This window comes from Empidonax traillii, unplaced genomic scaffold, assembly GCF_003031625.1.
Source record: "Empidonax traillii isolate 1590-97213 ecotype Southwest subspecies unplaced genomic scaffold, ASM303162v1 scaffold57:size2250009, whole genome shotgun sequence".
Lineage (NCBI taxonomy): Eukaryota > Metazoa > Chordata > Aves > Passeriformes > Tyrannidae > Empidonax > Empidonax traillii.
The window spans coordinates 973,084-990,574 of record NW_020955250.1 but is presented as its reverse complement, the minus strand read 5'-3'; the positions used below and the strand labels follow the sequence as shown (position 1 = coordinate 990,574).

The following is a 17,491-nucleotide window of genomic DNA, read 5'->3' as shown; positions in this document are numbered from 1 at the left end:
ATCATCAGATACAGGTTTGGATCAAGTCTATTTACATGGGAGCACGCAAAGTTGGATTTAGAAGTGACTTCATATTCTTTGAGGGCCTTAACCTACGCTCAGATTTGAAAACTGCCATCTTTGCAGGTAACTTAAATTCAGATATGTATTTCACCATTTCAGCATCCATTTAATATCTGTAAAATAAATATACCCCACCAAAAAAACCCAACGACAAAGTAAAAAAAACACACCAAACACTTTTATGCTACTGTTAATAACTTGACTGCAAACTAAGTGCATCTCTGCAGACTTAGGAAAAGGACGGGCTTATTTAGTGCATTTGTTTACAAAGAGCACCTTGTGACTTCAGGGACATAAAAGATAAATTGTTTATTGTGAAGATATCCAGTCACTACTCTAAAGACACTAAAAAAGCAGGTAAGGTTGCACTGCATCTTTTTTATTGCCAATGATTCTACCAAAATGTCTTAAGTCTTTAAAATTTCACACTAAGTAGGTCTCATACTGCACTGATTTGGAAAACAGCTGATTTAAATACTTGTTTTGAAACCTATACCTATCCAACTCCAACAGCTTATCAATCTAAACATCACTGTAACTATTTTATGGGTATTTCCAAATGAAGGCTTGACCAATGATGCCCACCCAAATGATTTAATAGGAGGTTTTCAACATATCCTGAGGACAACAGGCTCCACTTCCAGCGCACTGAGAAATGGAGGCTTCTGCTGATTGTTGTTATTGATCACTTGTCGTAAGAGATAAACAAACAGCTTTGGAAAATATGCCAAACAAGAAGGGGGAGAGGGAGAGAGGTTAAGGAAAAAAAGCAGCAGAGATCAGGATTTCCAGAAGTAGGATGTGACAACATCACAGACAACTAGACTTTACTCTGATGAACTCTTTTATTTTGACATGACCTGGCACCACTACCTAACACGGCATTCCTGATCCACTCCTGAGCCTGGCCTCTCGCTTCCAGCCTTGCATCATCCTCTCCCTACTGCTGACACAGCCATTTGTACAGCCATATGGTAAACCCGAGCGGGGAAATAGAAAAAGCAACACAATTTTGGCAAAATTATTTTTCAGTCAGACCAATTCCCCAATATGATTCACTGTGCAGTGGCAAAAGCAATACAGCAGCACAAGGACAGCAGGTGGCCATGAAGAGAGAAGCTGCTTCTTTCATGGTCAAAACAAGTTAAATAAAGGTATTAACCTCCAGCCAAGTGAAGATCATTCATTTTGTTAAAAGCCATTTCAACAGAAGAATAAGAGAGTGGAAAATGGTGAAAAGGTGAGGAAAATGTAAGATAAATTCAAAACTGAAGTTTTAGACTGTGTATTTACTGAATTTGGGGAAGAACACAAGATAAAATGGGGTGAGGGCCAGAATCATGATGGGATGATTTTTTTTAAATGATGGAACTAAAGCTGGCACCTCGTGACGAAAAAAAATTAGGAAAGTCAGTAAATTAAAAAAGGATGAAGAATGATAATAAACCGAATGGAAGGAGATAGAGATGCAAAAACAGAGGGGCAATCACTTAAGAAAAAGTAAAACAGCATATTCTTCCTTGAAGCAGCAGAGACCAGAAATTTCATGTAGCTTCCTCTACCACTTCCATAGCTATTTCTGGACTATCACAATAGAAGTATGACATTATTAAAAAGCCAAAGCATACATGAGACCTGTTTACTTCCACCTGCCGCTGCTGAAATAATGTCATTCTTTTTATGTTTAGCCAAATCATATATATATATATATATATATATATACACACACACACATACATATATATACCTGAAACTGTTACATCAAGTCCCTACTTATCTGTTATAAACCTTCCTTAAAATCTCTGTTATTATTTAGGTCCCTTTCATCAGAGAATACACAAGGACTTGCATACAATACAGCAAACAATGACAATGAAGAATCGTTGGGAAGAAACAAATGGCATGTGATTTGTTTTGTGGTGTCTGAATCATTAATTTGTATTTTGTTTCAGGAGGTGCCAGGGGAAAGATTAAACTATAGTGTTAATGGTGACAATTCTGAAAAGGTCAAGTTCCCCAAAACATTATGGAAATTCAATGATAAAATACAACCAAAGACATAATGTCAAAGAGGTGATGGGAGACTGACAGAAAACTAATCTGAAGGGTTCCCTGTACTATTTCATCTGAAGGTGGTGCAATATCTGGCATATCAAACAAAATGGAATGGTTGTTATCAGTGCAGACATCAGCAAAGTTCTACTGAAGCTGTACTTAAGTGAGAAAAAACCCTGAACAGAACAAACACTGAAGTGCCAAGTCTGACCTAAACCCCTAGTTTTGCTTGTGCATTACAGAGGTCTTCAAAGCACAACATGGTTTAATACAACCCATAATGAGCACAAGACTCATCGTACTGTGTCTGTACTGGTAAGAGACTTGCACAGAACCTGGTATTTGCTGCACTTTCTAACTTCAAATTTATATACTCAGTAGGCGTACCAAAAAAATTAATCTCCTTTTATCCAGTGATCTCAGAGTTTTACTGGGAAACAATATTTCTCATTTATAAAGGAGTAGAACAAGATGCAGAAAACCGAGTAATTTGCCTGTCATTACACAGTGAGTCAGTGGCAGCAGCCCACACTGGTCATACATCTCTTGCTGTTCTTATCAGGTACTGGCATTAGAATAAGGTCTTTTATAATAGTTACACGCCATATGTATTATCAACATGATCCTCACAATTTCAAATTTATGCTTGTTCTTTCTTTTGCTCTGAAAATGAACACTGAGCTTATACAATGCACTCTATTTAAAAGATAACACATTAGTGCCTTCCTTTTTCAGCCCAGTATTTCTTTGGCTGAAAGACACCAGAAACACTTTTGGGTTTGCTGTGAATACTTAAAAATAGTTCCATATTCTACAGAATAAAATGTATAGCTATCAGTACCTAAATGTTAAAACCAAACAAACCTGGGAATGGATTTATAATCAGTTTGTATGTGGCTACATCAAGGAACGTTCACTGCATACAGGAGCTGAGTCTTACACTTCTCCATGTTATTCATCACTGTCAGGATTACTGAGTTCTGGATCTTTTATCTGATCCAACACAGCACTCGCGTTCTTATCTGCAGCGTGTGCTGTGCCAGCCCTTTTGATGCAGAATTTTTCTCCCTGTGGTAGAAAAGTGACTAGTGCATGGGGGGTGGGGGGAGAATGATGATGACAGTACAAATGAACAAGGAACAGTAACACATAAACAAAAGATAAATTGTTAGAAGAAAGGTTAATTTATGCAACTCAAAGAAAAAATTTCCTCTAGTTAACAAGCAAGGCTTAAATCCCACAGAACTTGGCGTAAAGTCTATGATTCCTTTAGCATATCATCTTTGGCACACAATCAAAGCAAGTAGCTCAGGAAAGATTGGATTTTATCTTCATCAATGACTTTGGCAGACCTTTCCAGAAAGATAGACTTCACTGTTGTAATTGGTGCTGATATGTTTTCCTACAATTAGTTTCTCTAGAAGAACTTTCACATAAGTTTCTTATTGTGTGCTCAGTTTTACTATTTGCCAAATACCGCTGAAGTCTAGACTTTTAATTCACAATTATTTTTCTTATCCCGCAGATGTCCAAGTCCAAATAGATAAACATATGTTGGAAGTACTCATTGTCACTTTTGCCAATAAAAGACAAAGCATGATATTCTGATGTATGGAAATACAGAGGTTGTGCAATAAGAGTTTAATGCCACTGCACGCAACACAATGGGCACAAAACTTTCAGATCAGGCATCAGGGGGTGGGTAGGCAAGGCCAAGTTGATTTTGTAACTCCTTGGTAATACACCATCTCCTACCTGGAAATGCCATGTAGCTGTACAGGGATGGACTCCAAAGGCCTGTACTGATGCCCAGTTGTGGGTAAAGCAGAAAAGCATCAGCAACTGAAGATAGAGCTGAAGAGAGAAAGTAGGATCTGCTTCTTCCCTTCCAAACATCTGTCATTATCAGCTGTTTTTAACAGTTACTGAATGCAGCCTCCTGGATTTGAACCCTGTGCAGCGGCTTCTCTGCTGCACCAGCTAATCAAAAACCTATCAACCCACAACAGCCATGACCACACACCCCCTCACACCCCGGCTACAGCAGAAGGTGTGAGATGTACTGAGATGGTGGCACTGGAATAGAAAGGCAATGGCAGCTGAAGGAAACAATGTGCCTTTAGGAACTGGTGCAGGCTCCCTGCAGGTTTGGGGAGGAACATCAGCTATACACATGCTCTTAAGTTTCCCTTTTCAACAGCAAGAGCCAAAACCTTTTTTAACCATTAAGATTTAACATGTTAATATCAAAATTCAGAAAGCTTCTGATGTATGAACACAACTCTTAAGTTGCTCATGAATATATACATTCCTCTGAAAATGCAAATAATTTAGAATAATTTTATTTTAAAAATGCACTTTGGAATCTGCACAGATTAGATAACCTCACTTCAGAGGGTCTGCAGAGCTCACAGGATGTATCACTGCCATAGTCCATAGCAGGCAACACAGGAATGAGAAGATCTGAGAGGACATGGGCTACATGTGGCTGAGTTAACATCTGTAAAATGACTACCAGGCACTGCTGTAGGTCTTGGAACAGTAACTGCTACAGAAGAAAAAATATTTATACACAGAAACCAATGTTTAATTGGGCACAGGGAAAGGAGAAGATCCCTGTACATTTTTAGCTGCATCTATCTATTAGACAGCTTAGTTAGCTTTAGGTTACAAGTTGAAAGATGACTTTCAGAGAGCAAATGAACTGTTCAAAAACAATTTAACTGATTTACAAATTAATGTTTTCTTTCTAAAACAGAGATTGACATTGAAGTGATAGTTTAAATTTACTTTTCATAACATAAGTTGTAAATGCTTAGGAGTCCAAGTCATGGAAAATTTTTAAATTATCACATGAAACGTATTCAATTCTTATCTGTTCTAATTTTATGTAACATACATATTGATATTTTATGCTTCCCTGTATTTTGGTACTTAAGATGTTTAAAATGCATAAAATGACTCCACAAAATCTTTTCCCTCAAGAAAGAAAAATAAAAACGCCTCCCTTAAAAATTAAGTAGGAAATTATTTCCTGAAGACATACACTTCTTTTATAAGCTTGGACAATTTCTACACTCTATCAAGCAGCACAATCCACTGCAAAAATACAGAAATTGAATACAACGAAATTCAATTGGTTATACACCAATCCTGCTGAAGAGGATCTTCGAAGGTAAGTGGGAAGGAAAGAGAGTATTTTTAGTAGGTCATAAGATACAAACATAAACCAACTATGTCATGCTGTTGTAGAGAGGGAATTCCTCAAATGAGGGTGCTTAGTCAGGCGCTGCAGCCCACGGGACAGATGAAGGTCCTCTCTCATGATGCTCAGTACTGCAAAAGCTCAAATAGATTCATCTGTAAGCTTCCAAAACCAGATGCAGGTCAAATGAGAACAGCTGAGAGACTGCTCCCAGTACCAAGCAATATCAAAATGAAACACCTGAAAAAGCACAATAATGATAACCCAGAAATAATTCAGATTATTTCACCCAGGGCTGCAAAACCTGAATGTATTACCGTTTGCAAGCACTTTGAAACACAATTTTTATCCAGATATTAGATTTGGTTTCATGAAATGGCATGGACACACCCTGCCTTGGCAGAAGAAAGCACTTCTGGAAAAGAATTGGTGAGTACAAACACAGTAAAGTGGTCAGGGAAGGATTTAGTCCAAATTTAGGACTATGTTCTTGTCTCTGAGGTGAATTTCTAACAACCTGTTCTACAAACAGGGCACATATATACTGCAAAACAATGTTATAAAAAGGATTAGATGACAGGGTGGAGCTATGAAACACAGCGTGCTGGATCAAGCAATAACACCTTTGTTGCTCCACACCAATAACACATTTTAATACCTCCATGTTTCAGGTTTTCTGGCACCTACTTGCAAGAGCTGGAAAGACTGTTTCTCTCCCAGTCTTCCCCATCTCCTATCTGTCTGGGGGTCTTCCCTCCTCTGTTTCTCCTTTCTGCATTCAAAACAAATTACAAATGTTTTTCTCCTTTCTGATTATACATTTGGGGTTGGCTACACAAGAGCAGGAGTTCAAGGCAGGATAGATAATATACACAACAGTTTCAAAAAAACCATGAGGTGTCTGGTTTGTCTTCCTTATGGTCATAAGCTGTGCTTCATAAAGAAGCAGAAGACACACAAACTTGAAAATACAGAGGAATGGTTGCTTGCAGACAAATTTTAAGTCCTTCTTACCATTCAGAAGATCCAAGTTTTCCTAACAAAATCATTTTAAGATGTCCCTTATTATTATTTTTTCCACTCTGGCTTATAAACTTGTTAAATTCCAAGCACCTACAAGAACAGGGGAAGGGCAGGAGCGTGTTTCAAGAAGAAAAGCGTGTTTAATAAACTTCAAACATTAGGTTTACAAATTGTGCCAGCAACGTTCCATTATCTTGTTTCAGTAAATGCTGAACAGCCTGGGAAATTAAAAGAAGCTTCATGTTGCAGTGACAAAATTAAGATAGGTTTTGGTGTACCTATCAGTCAGCTGAAATGCAGATATTAACATGCTAACTTTGTGGATGCTTGAATGACATAAGTGTCAAGATGAAAGCAGCTGACTCAAATGCAATCTGAATTAGACAGAAGTGGAAAAGGAAATGGGGAAGAACTTGGAGGAACCAGCAGAATTCAGACTTTATTTTCTTGACTTTTTTTTTTTTTTAAGGTAACACCACAACAGCACTCAAATCCTAAACGTATATAATTCCAAGTGACAACACTGAACACCAATGGATCTGCAGTCATGACACTGTTACTAGTTTTACTGCTCATTATGCTCTACCTTTCCCCTATTCTATTAAAATGCTTCTCAAGGTGCAATATAAGTTTTATCTGAATAGTCTTTCCACTCCAACTGTTACAACAGGGAAGGACTAGAGACAGGCCATGCTCCCCTCTCTCTCCACCTGGCTGAAATATTTCTCAAGTGCCAAAACATACACAGACAAAAAGCACCTGCTTATGCAGCAAGGTAGGTGAGGACGGACTGTAGGTCTCCATCTCAAGATAACAGGACAGCACCAGGAATTTCACAACATGAAATTCCACAAAGAAATGTCTAACACCACTTCACCCTCCTCCCACAGAACTAGACCGGCTGGAAGGTTACTGTCACCTAAAAATGCCCTGCTGGTAGCTTGACTTGTTTTTTTAAAATCTCAGCAACAGTGAAAGGTAAAACTTGCATGCAGAAAAATCCATTAATATGAGTGCCCTCTTGACAACCAGAAAAAAAAACTCTGTTTCCTTCTGGATGGGCTCTCCATCCAAGGTGACAACACTGTTCTGTCACCTGACAGAAACTGCGTGCAAGGGTTGTCCAAAAGCCACAGCACTCAAGTGGTTCACTGGCAAGGCCGTGAGCGTGACTGAACACAGCGTGCTGTATTTCATGTCACATCATCATTGGGCTACTTCAAAAAAAAGCAGCAGCAATTTTCTAAGGTTTCTGGAGTGCTCAAACCATCTCCTTGGAGATCATCTCACTTTCTACAACCCATCTAAAAGCTTCAAGATGAAAAGGAAGATGAAAAAGGACTGTTCCAGATGCCATGGCCTGAGTTGTAATGTGAGCACTAAAGGCTGGAATTACTTCCAAGACAACCCTGTACCATGGCAGGTTGGTTACTTCTGCGGTTGTTAGTGTCAGGAAACAGAACATTTCAGGGGAGAGAATATGCTTTACACTGTATGAGCTGACCAGACAAAAATTAACCCAACAACTCCATTCTTTAAAGAATTTTTTTGCATTTTCATCACCATACAGGAATAAGAGACTGTGCTTAACATTTGGTTGACCTCTAAGGAGAAAACCACTAGTGAATATTTCACTGACAACTTTTGCACAGAGCCGAACATGCAAATTATCTCTGAACAGAGCTTCAGAGAAAAGATAAAAATTACATTGTTTTGGAATGCTGAATGTAAATACATCATTTTCAAATGAAACTGTCAAACATCTTGTTGTGGTGGTAAAAACCAAATCACTATGCAAAATGATAATACAAGAAAAGTCAATTGTATGTTTCTAATAATAAATGCTCTTGTGGCTTTTGAAGTCACAAAAAAACTCTTGGCTGAATTGAAGCATTGATTTCTGTAGTTATTTATGTGCAGTTCCTATTAGAATTCTATTGAATTCCTTGAATGGTGAATGGAAGTGCTTTTGAAAACACACACAAAAACTGTTAAACAAGCAACAAAATAAATGGAAAGTGTCATGTTGCCAAAAAAAAGTTTCAAGAAGTCAACAGAACATTTCAACATTTTTTTGAAGTGCAAGCATGTATGACTTGGTTTGACAGAAATTAAGTGCAGTACAAAAACAATATACAAAATACATTTTCCCATCACTCCTGAAGAGGAAACATAAACATTGGTATTTGCTTCTCAAACATTATTTCAAAAAATCTTGCAATACTCTTCAAACATATTCTATAGTAAAATATGGGTTTATTGCTACAGAATTTGAAAATCTATCACTCCATATTTTTGTCCACTATACACCCAATATGATCATATTTTATGTGTACAGATATATCTGACATGTACAGTATATGTTAATTATATTATGCTATGAAAATAAGGTTATCTAAACATTGCCAGAAAGTTTCACTGGACATTTTTCTGAGTAGTAACAGTAAACATTAAAGTCTGGAAAGCAGATTTTTACGACGTGGCTGTTTACAGCAGAAAAGCTGTAAACAGAATAACAGCTAAATTAATTAATAACATTAATAAGTTTACCTTCAGAACTACTGTATCAGCCTATCTTTATTTTGTCTGAGACCACATCTATTTTCTCATGGAAAGTAACAAACACTTTAAAAAAATATCTTATAGAGTGCTCTTATCTTTAATGACTTAAGTAGTATCTTATTTTGAAGCAACTTAAAATTATTATAATAGCACTACTTGATATATATAAGGATTAATTTTTTCTATTTTTTTTTTATTTTTCCTAATTACTTGTGGTACACCAATTCAGATGAACTATTAAAACTACTTCAGTTTTGGAAAATCCAATGCCAATCTGCAGTTATACATCATCTTTCTCACTAACCCAATTACTTGATTTGCTATCACACACTGCCCTCACATGAGGGACAGAACTCTGGTCATATAACACATTCTAATGTATTGTACACAACTGCCAGAGCACACACAATTATTTGGTACACCGAAACACAAAATATATTCAGAATGAATATGAAAGACTTCAGTGGAAAATGCCTTTTGCAGGCACCAGAGTAGCTATGACCATTTCCCAGAGCAGTCAGAATTAATCTGTTTGTCTGGAAGACAAAGGGAAAAAAATTACTGTAAAGAGGTGGACTGGAAAACGCTTACACCAATGTAACTTAGAAATAGAAACCAGAGATTTGACAAAGTAGCTTTATTGGCAACATAAGTTCTATTCAAGAGTAGCTGAATGTTAGCTGAAGTTTCAGATGTTAATCAGGTTACTCTTTCAAGCTATTCTCTCACATACATTTCATTAGTATAATTTCCACAAAGCACTTTTATTTCTGTTTTCTCAGGACTATGTGCTTTCAATGCCAAAGAAGTTATTATCTGCATCACCCTTATTCAGAGAAGGATGCTTTTTATGAAAATCCTTCTGCAGAAAGCATCTAGCATTAATGAGCTCACATATAGCTTTCCTGTAAAATGAGGGAGAACATATGTAATGGGGAGGGGGGGCAGCAGCAAGATCATTAAAAGGAGGCAATGCCTCTGCTAGTAACTACAACTGAGTCTTTTAATTGCTTACTTCAGTTTTATTAAATAGCTTACAGCTATCTAGAGAATTTCTAATCTTTCATTTAATTAATCTCAAGAATGAAGTTCTCCTACAGGAATTTCCTCTTGGAGGACTTTTTGTCAGATGTTCATTTTCACTCTATTTTCTAGGCCTCTACTGAGGAATTCTATTCTAAGCGTAACTGTGTAGATACATAACCTTAGTGGTTACTCATGCCTTATTTTCTTACTGTATATCTCTCAACCTATTAAGTGGCATATTTTTGAAAGTAGAGATATTTTAATTAATATCTTTATTAAGTCTGTTATTCAATTCTATAAAAATTACTCAACTACTGCAAAGTTTGAAAATAATCCAGTTTCTGCAAGCACAGGGACTGTGGAAAGTCACATCTTTACAAACAGAACCCAGAGAGCATCCACTGCATTCCATGCCTCCCTAGACACACACCCACACCAAGTCACTTCCCCCAGTAGATCTAAGAACTGTAGAACAAAGGACTCAAATCTATCTTATCTAGGAGATAAGGGAAGAGACAGTATCACCAATGCCTCAAGTCTCTAAAGCAACAGCAAACACAGTAAGTGAAGATGCCCAGAAATTGTAGGCAGATCAAACCACGCAGAAAAACAAAGCAAAAAAAAAGTTTTCTCCAAAACAACAATTATTTCTTTAGTCTGAAATAAGAATATCTGAAGGTTTAAAAAATCCCAGCCACTTCCAAGTTAAGAGGTTTACAAATTTGGCATATATGCCAAGATATGATAAAATGAAAAGAGAAGCAAAATTTTAATTAGTGAAGAGTTCAAAAAAGTTTAAAAAAGGTAAAAAACTTTTACCACCATTAATGTTCTGTCCTTCCCCACCTATTTACACGTATAGCAAACTTGAGAATTGATGACAGAGCACAAACAGAAACAAGGATATTAGCCCTGTACTGAAACATCTAAATAAGTAATCTGATTTAAGCTCAGAGGAAACAACAAAGTCAAAACAACACTCAAGTAATTTGGAGGTAAGACCCCACAACACAGCCTTCTGGTCTATTTGTTCCATTGCAATGCCACTTCTGTATTTCAGTTTCCCCCTCCTGTGGCTGTGTGCACCACAGTCATTTCACCAGAAGCTTCTCATGAGATGATGAGATTTGTTGACTTTAAACAAAAATCATATTCACCATTCCTTTTATTATGTTTATCAAAACCCTATAAATTTTATAATCACTGCAGGGCAGCTGTCCTTTTCTCTTTCCCCTCTTCTCCATCCAGACTTAGACAAAGATGATACATCCCCTCAGTTTTAGAGGCAGACACATTTCAACCTTTCAAAACCCTTTTTTACAGACATTACATCTGGAAAGGTCTTTCTATTAAAGAGGACAGCTCCATGGGAAGCAGGTGCATTTGGATGAGCTAACAGGATGCAGTATCTTCTTACAGAGTCAACACACATGCCTAAAACATAGTAAGTGAGGAATTACTTGCAGATTAGGATTCCCAAGACTCACCCATAGCCTCATTTGCACTCAAGTACTAAAAACAGACTGCGGCATCAATCCTAACAACAGCCTGCCTCCCAAAAAAAGGCAAGAGTCTCTTCCAGCGGAAGTCTTAATAGCAGCTCACAGTTTGGAGGTTACAGGCCATAGATTTAAAACTCAAATGCCAAGTTCTATAAAATTTTATTTTTAGTAAGTCAAGCTAATTGATACACATCCCTTCTCCTAAAGTACAGCTTTTCTAAACAGGGGCACTCTATAAACTCAGTAAAACATTTTAAGAACAGTACTGAGCCTCTATGCACTTCAGAGACACAACACAAAGCTGGCATATGTAGTGCACATACACAATCCGTATGGGAAAAAACAACTTACAATGCAACACATCGCTGGTCATCAGCACTGGTCATCTTTAACCCCATTCACACATCAAAAGACAAAAATATGTCTCACTTTTTCAGATGACACGAAAAGCTTGTTGCAAGTATCAAGACAGACAAATGCAAAGTGACATATGTTAATTTTAACTCTCTCCAAAGCCAATTTTTCATGGGAAGACTGCAGGTTTTTTCCCCGAAAACATCTCTGAATTCACTAACAAGGTTAGCGGAAACAAACCCACAGTTTTACCATGTGATTTTCCTTCTAAATTATTTTGTCACCTTTTTAAGCAAAAGCATTGAATCATAGCTGTAAAATCCAGAAAGCATCTTTTTCTTTTCCCCAAAAAATACATCCCATTTTGGATTATTCTTTTGTTCAAATCAGTTAAGGCAAGAGCTTAATTACAATTAACATGTTTTGCAACTTAAAACTATTTGAAATGGCTTAAGAAAATATATAGGAAAGTATATTTTAGCCATGAAGAAATTATCTGTTCATCCAGACAAAACTGTGCTAACTTGGAGTTTCACAGAGAGCATTAACAGTATAACTGTTCTTCCACTGACAGGCGTATTTTCTACCTACGCTGACTGACCAGGTGACAATTTCTCTACCTGAAGGGCAGAGGAATCAACAACATTTCTAGTTCTATTCAAGGCTGAACCAACAATGAAGCTACTTCAGCACTGCCACTCTGCTGGCACATGAGAGGGAGCACAAGCTCTGGCATGTCACACTTGAATCTCCTCTTCTAAAAACCCAGCTTTGCAATGTATCAAATCGACTTGCTTGACTCTTGCAAATACCACCTTCCTCTGAGAAAACACAGGAATCTCACTTGTTAACCTTCCTCCAGGACAAAGTATGACAGCACATCTCGGAGACAAAGGAGTCACAGCAGGCTCTTTCACAGCTGCTGCTCTGGTTTACATGGAGAGTGATCTGCTGCACATAGAGTTTCAATTTCTGGTTTTAAATCTGACTGATGCCATAAGAAAAAAAAATTAAATTATAAGACCTACCTGGGAATAGTTTTCTCACCTAAGTAAACATGTTTTATGTAACTTGCATTGCAATCAATAGACTCTTAAGTTTCAGAGCAGTATTGACATAATTTGTTTCTCATTTCTGTCTTTTGCAACAAACAGAAAACGTTGTTTGGAAGTTTGGTTGGTGTTTTGGATTTGTTTGTTTCTTTTCTGGGATTTTTTTTTGTATGTTAGAGAGATGTTGGTACACAAATGCAATAAACTGGCCAAAGGACCCCAGAAAAGTCAAAGTACAGTCAACTGTCTTAAAAGTTAGTATCCTTTTAGAGACAAAATGAGGATCATTTGTTTAACCCAAGCACAGTTAACAGCACAAAATCAAATCAATTTAAATTGTTACTCTTAGCAAACACCGTAAAAGAGCTTACATTTAAATTATTTTTTCAATTAGTTTATGAAAACTATCAAACAAAATAGTAAAAATACATAGAACTAAGACCTCCAAACTAGAACATCATCTTAAAAAAAAATCCCCAGTTTGTACTAGGTTTTCACCATTCAGTTGCAGATATTTAGCTATTTTTAATTTAAAACCTAAAACCCAGGTTAATAGGAGAACTGAATACATCCTCCTTCAATCTAATTTACACCATTCTAATTTAAAAAAAAAAAATCCAAGTATGAAAATGTTAACCTTTAGCAGTACTACATTTGATTTTCATTTGAAGATTTGGGATTTTGGTCATGCAGAATAATTCAGCCATTATTCTCTAATCTAGTTACCCTGAAGAAAGATAAGAAATAGCCAGAAAGGCAATGTAAGAATGCACATGCCATAGGAAGTGGATTATAAATTTCTTCCTCTTTAACCTTAGGGATGGCCTGAAGACTCTCAAGTGGCAATGAAGAGTTCACTTCACTGCCCAATCAGTGAAAGTATTTCCCAGAGCATTCTTCATTACAGACCATAAGTACTCATAATTAAAGGACTGTTTATTTTTAAAAGGATATTGGCCATTTCCCCCTTCAGAGATGGCAGTGTCTCATGAACCACACAAATGGAACTGCAGTTCTCATCCGACAGCCATCCTAACCATGTTCAAGAAGTAATTGCAGGGTGAGACGAAGTTGCCAAGAGAGGTCTCATTGCATCACCCTACCAAGTCGTTTTTTTAAGGTGCATAAGCTGAGAGAGGAGAAGATGGTTCAATTCTCACCCCTAAAACAGAAATTCACCTAATTGTGCTTGTCTGATCTACCAGAGAAACTGAGTGACTACCAGCTGTAAAGTCTGTGACATGCACCAGCACACTGTGTGGACAGCCAGCGCACTTCAGGATGCTCTAACACCATATTCCTGCAACTTATATCTGGACATCTAAGTCTGTTATGCCAACACATCAATAAAACTTCTGTGAACACATTAACTGTTGCAAACTTATTCTGCAAGTGACAAAGAGCAACAGTTTTCTAATGATTCTGAAATTCTCCAAAATAAGGATGGAGGTTTTAAATATGTACCTGCATATATAATTCATGGCATACCAGAGAAAGCTTTACCAACATTTTAGAAACTAAAGGTTTTCAAAAGCCTACAGAAAATTATTTTTGTGCTTCTTCAGTGGATTTCAAATCCTCAAGGAAACCAGCCTCTGTTCCCAAACAAGCATATATGAACAGCTGGCTCAGACAGCAAAGACCTGCTGTTGTATTACCAGGCCACTGTTGAGTTCTTGGGGTTTTGTCTCCTGCTCAGGCCATTCTCCCCTCCCTTTTCTTTTCCACCTTCATAGTTCCTTCTCTCCATCACAAACAATTCCATATTATACACAGACACAAGACAGTTTTACAGTTGTTTAGGTTGGAGTACAATAAAACCCATGAGAATTTTGTCTGGCCATTTTATGAAAAGTGACAGCACCAGAGTGAAAGTGTGGTATTTAAAACAAAACAAAACAAAAAAAGCAGAGTCAACCATCTGCTGAAAGACTCTCTTGTTTGACCATTTTTATAACTGGTGAGAATAGAAGTGAGGTGACACAGAAACAGGATGTGAAGACACGGGATTCATGTGATCTTGTACTGAATTTACACCCAGACAGGAGGGGGGAAGGGACCGGGGGACAAGGCAGAATGGTAGGATGAAGACCCAAGGAGACAGACCACAGAAATGGGCTACTCATCAATTTAAGAAAAATAATCTACCTGTGACTTCAACAACAAAAAAACATGTACATGCCTACTATTCATTTTAATTAAAGTTCTGATCAGCTGAAAAGTTAAAACCGGATATTTAATCCACCATAAATTTCAGAAGACATTTACTCAACCCATTTACTTCATCCAACGTCTAAACTGTCAAAAGCAACCTTTGTTTCCCGAGTACAAATGAGCTTAAGGGTGAACCACCCTGAGTATCCTCCCCTCCAGTATATTCAAACTTGTAACTTCCACTCAGTCCTCAAGAACACAGTTAGTGTTCATTCCACTTTCTATATGTGAGCATAAATCAATGCACAAAACTGCCATGTGCATTCAACAAAACATCCATAAAATAACACACTATAAATAATAACCCAAGTGAAATGCAAACCCCGAGTGATGATCAGGACCTTTCAGCAGCACTGTTACAATGTAAAGCAATTTTTTTTAAAACTCCCTTTATCCCAAAGTAATTATGTCACACACTACTGTATTAGGCTGCTACTCAGGGCACCAACCCTGGAGATCTTTGCACGCTCAGAAGCCTCTGTGACACACAAACACAGCCAAACACTCACACACAGCAAATGCCCATGATAAACATCGGCCCGGTGCCTACAGAGCCAGAATGAATATCTGAGCTCCAGTTACTGCAGCCAGTTTTGTGTAGGTGGATCCTCTGCCCAAACACGGGTCACTGCAGGATCTGAGCCAAAATGATACACCCTGGACATTAACCTACCATATATTCCAAATATGCTAATGGTAAATAGTACTACACGAACTCTGCTCAATAACAGAGAGCTCATGCACTCCACAGAGCCAGTACCATTGCATCCAAGATTACAGGATTTTGGTTTTGTTTATGTTTTACAAATATAGCTGCTAACAATAAATTAATTCTAGTCAAAGAAAAACAGTATAGGCTGAACTTTCCTGCTGCTACAGTGTAAGTGTATCCAACCCTGAAAGTATTTTTAGCAAGTGTGTTCAATCAATACTGCTGTGTACAACTTAAATTAGACATTAGCAGGACAACAGAATTGTAAAGCATGACAACAAACAATACATTTCATGTAAAATTTTGCTGAAAAAGAAGTAACCATCAAACTAAACTTCAAGTAGGTATACCTGATTCCAAACAAACTTAACTGCAAACATAAGGAAAACATACCAAAAGGTAAAATATTAATATATTTCTGCTTGCAAGGAAAAATGTATTTGTATTTCACTGTTTCATCTGCCTTAAAAAACTACAGCTAAAACCACACAATCTAAAAATACACAGACACTGGAATGACAACAAAATTAAACCAAAAAAATCAGACCAACAGTTACATTTCTGAGTTTATAAAGGATAAACTTGCCTGGGAAACGACACACGTGCAGGTTTTTGTAAGCTTATCACCCAGAATCATATTTTATCAACATGGTGCAAGCCAGAGTCATGCCAATACGTAAAAACAACTTTTTAGGTCAGTGAAGCAAGAAATCCATTGTCAAGAAAATGGCATCCATAAGATTACAATACTGAATATATTATGTTTAGGCACTGAACTGGAAAACTTTCCTACAATACATATACCTAAGAAAAAAAATGGTTTTACCAACTCCAGCCCAACTCATTCCTGCGTTCCTGCAACGCACACTCCCAATGTGAGGAGCCCATAAACGTCTGCATACATGTGAACATGCCGCTGGCTCCCAACATTACAGGGCAGTTATTTGCCAAAACAAGCAGGCAAACGTGCACTCACAAAACCCCCTTTCCATTCAACACAGAGTTTAGCTCAGGGCAAGAAAAATGCCCCGTGGGTGAGCAAATGCACGTGCACACTGCAGTCTAATAATTACTCTTCAGCTGAGATCCATTAGCACTTCTGTAACACACAAATCGCGTAAATATTTTTTGTCTCACAGTTAAAAAAATTTTAACAGCTTGGCCACACTGACGTCCTGGAAGGGTGTAAGTGGCAGCACAAAGTTCATTCATGTGTATTTTACATCTGAGCGATGTATATTCTTTGAACAGACCAGAGGTGGGAACATTTCATGTACACTGGCAGCTACCTAGTTTTAGCAACTAGCTCTTGAAGGCTTTTGAAAGCAAAAAGACGTTATTCCTCTCCCAGCCGGTGCTGCAACAGCATGCACGAGTTAACCCATCACCAGGTACACCGAAAGCCTCTGTCGCATATAGACACAGCGATTATACAAGCCTTCTGCTCGAGGGAGACACTAAAAATGTACCAGAGGAATGCAACGACAGCACTCAAACCTATTTTCCCTGCCCATAACCAGGGCAACGCGCACATGTGCCTAGAAAGCACAGGATCGCAAAGTTTTATATTAAACACACTAAAATAAAAACCTGTTTCATGCGCTGGGCAGAGTTCGCCGCATTCGAGAGACCCCGACCTGCCCCCGCAGCTCGATCCCCCCCGAGGCTGTTTAGGAGCCCCCACCCCCCCGAGCACCACACAACCCCCACCACCCCTTCGCCA

The 17,491-nt window shown here is 37.8% G+C and overlaps 1 protein-coding gene across 3 annotated transcripts in view; it reads right to left on the bottom strand.

Moving 5' to 3' along the window:
• The window catches only part of PTPN4 (protein tyrosine phosphatase, non-receptor type 4), a 109,101-nt gene that overhangs the window by 90,829 nt on the left and 781 nt on the right, over positions 1-17,491 (bottom strand). The gene's annotated exons all lie outside the window — the stretch shown is intronic.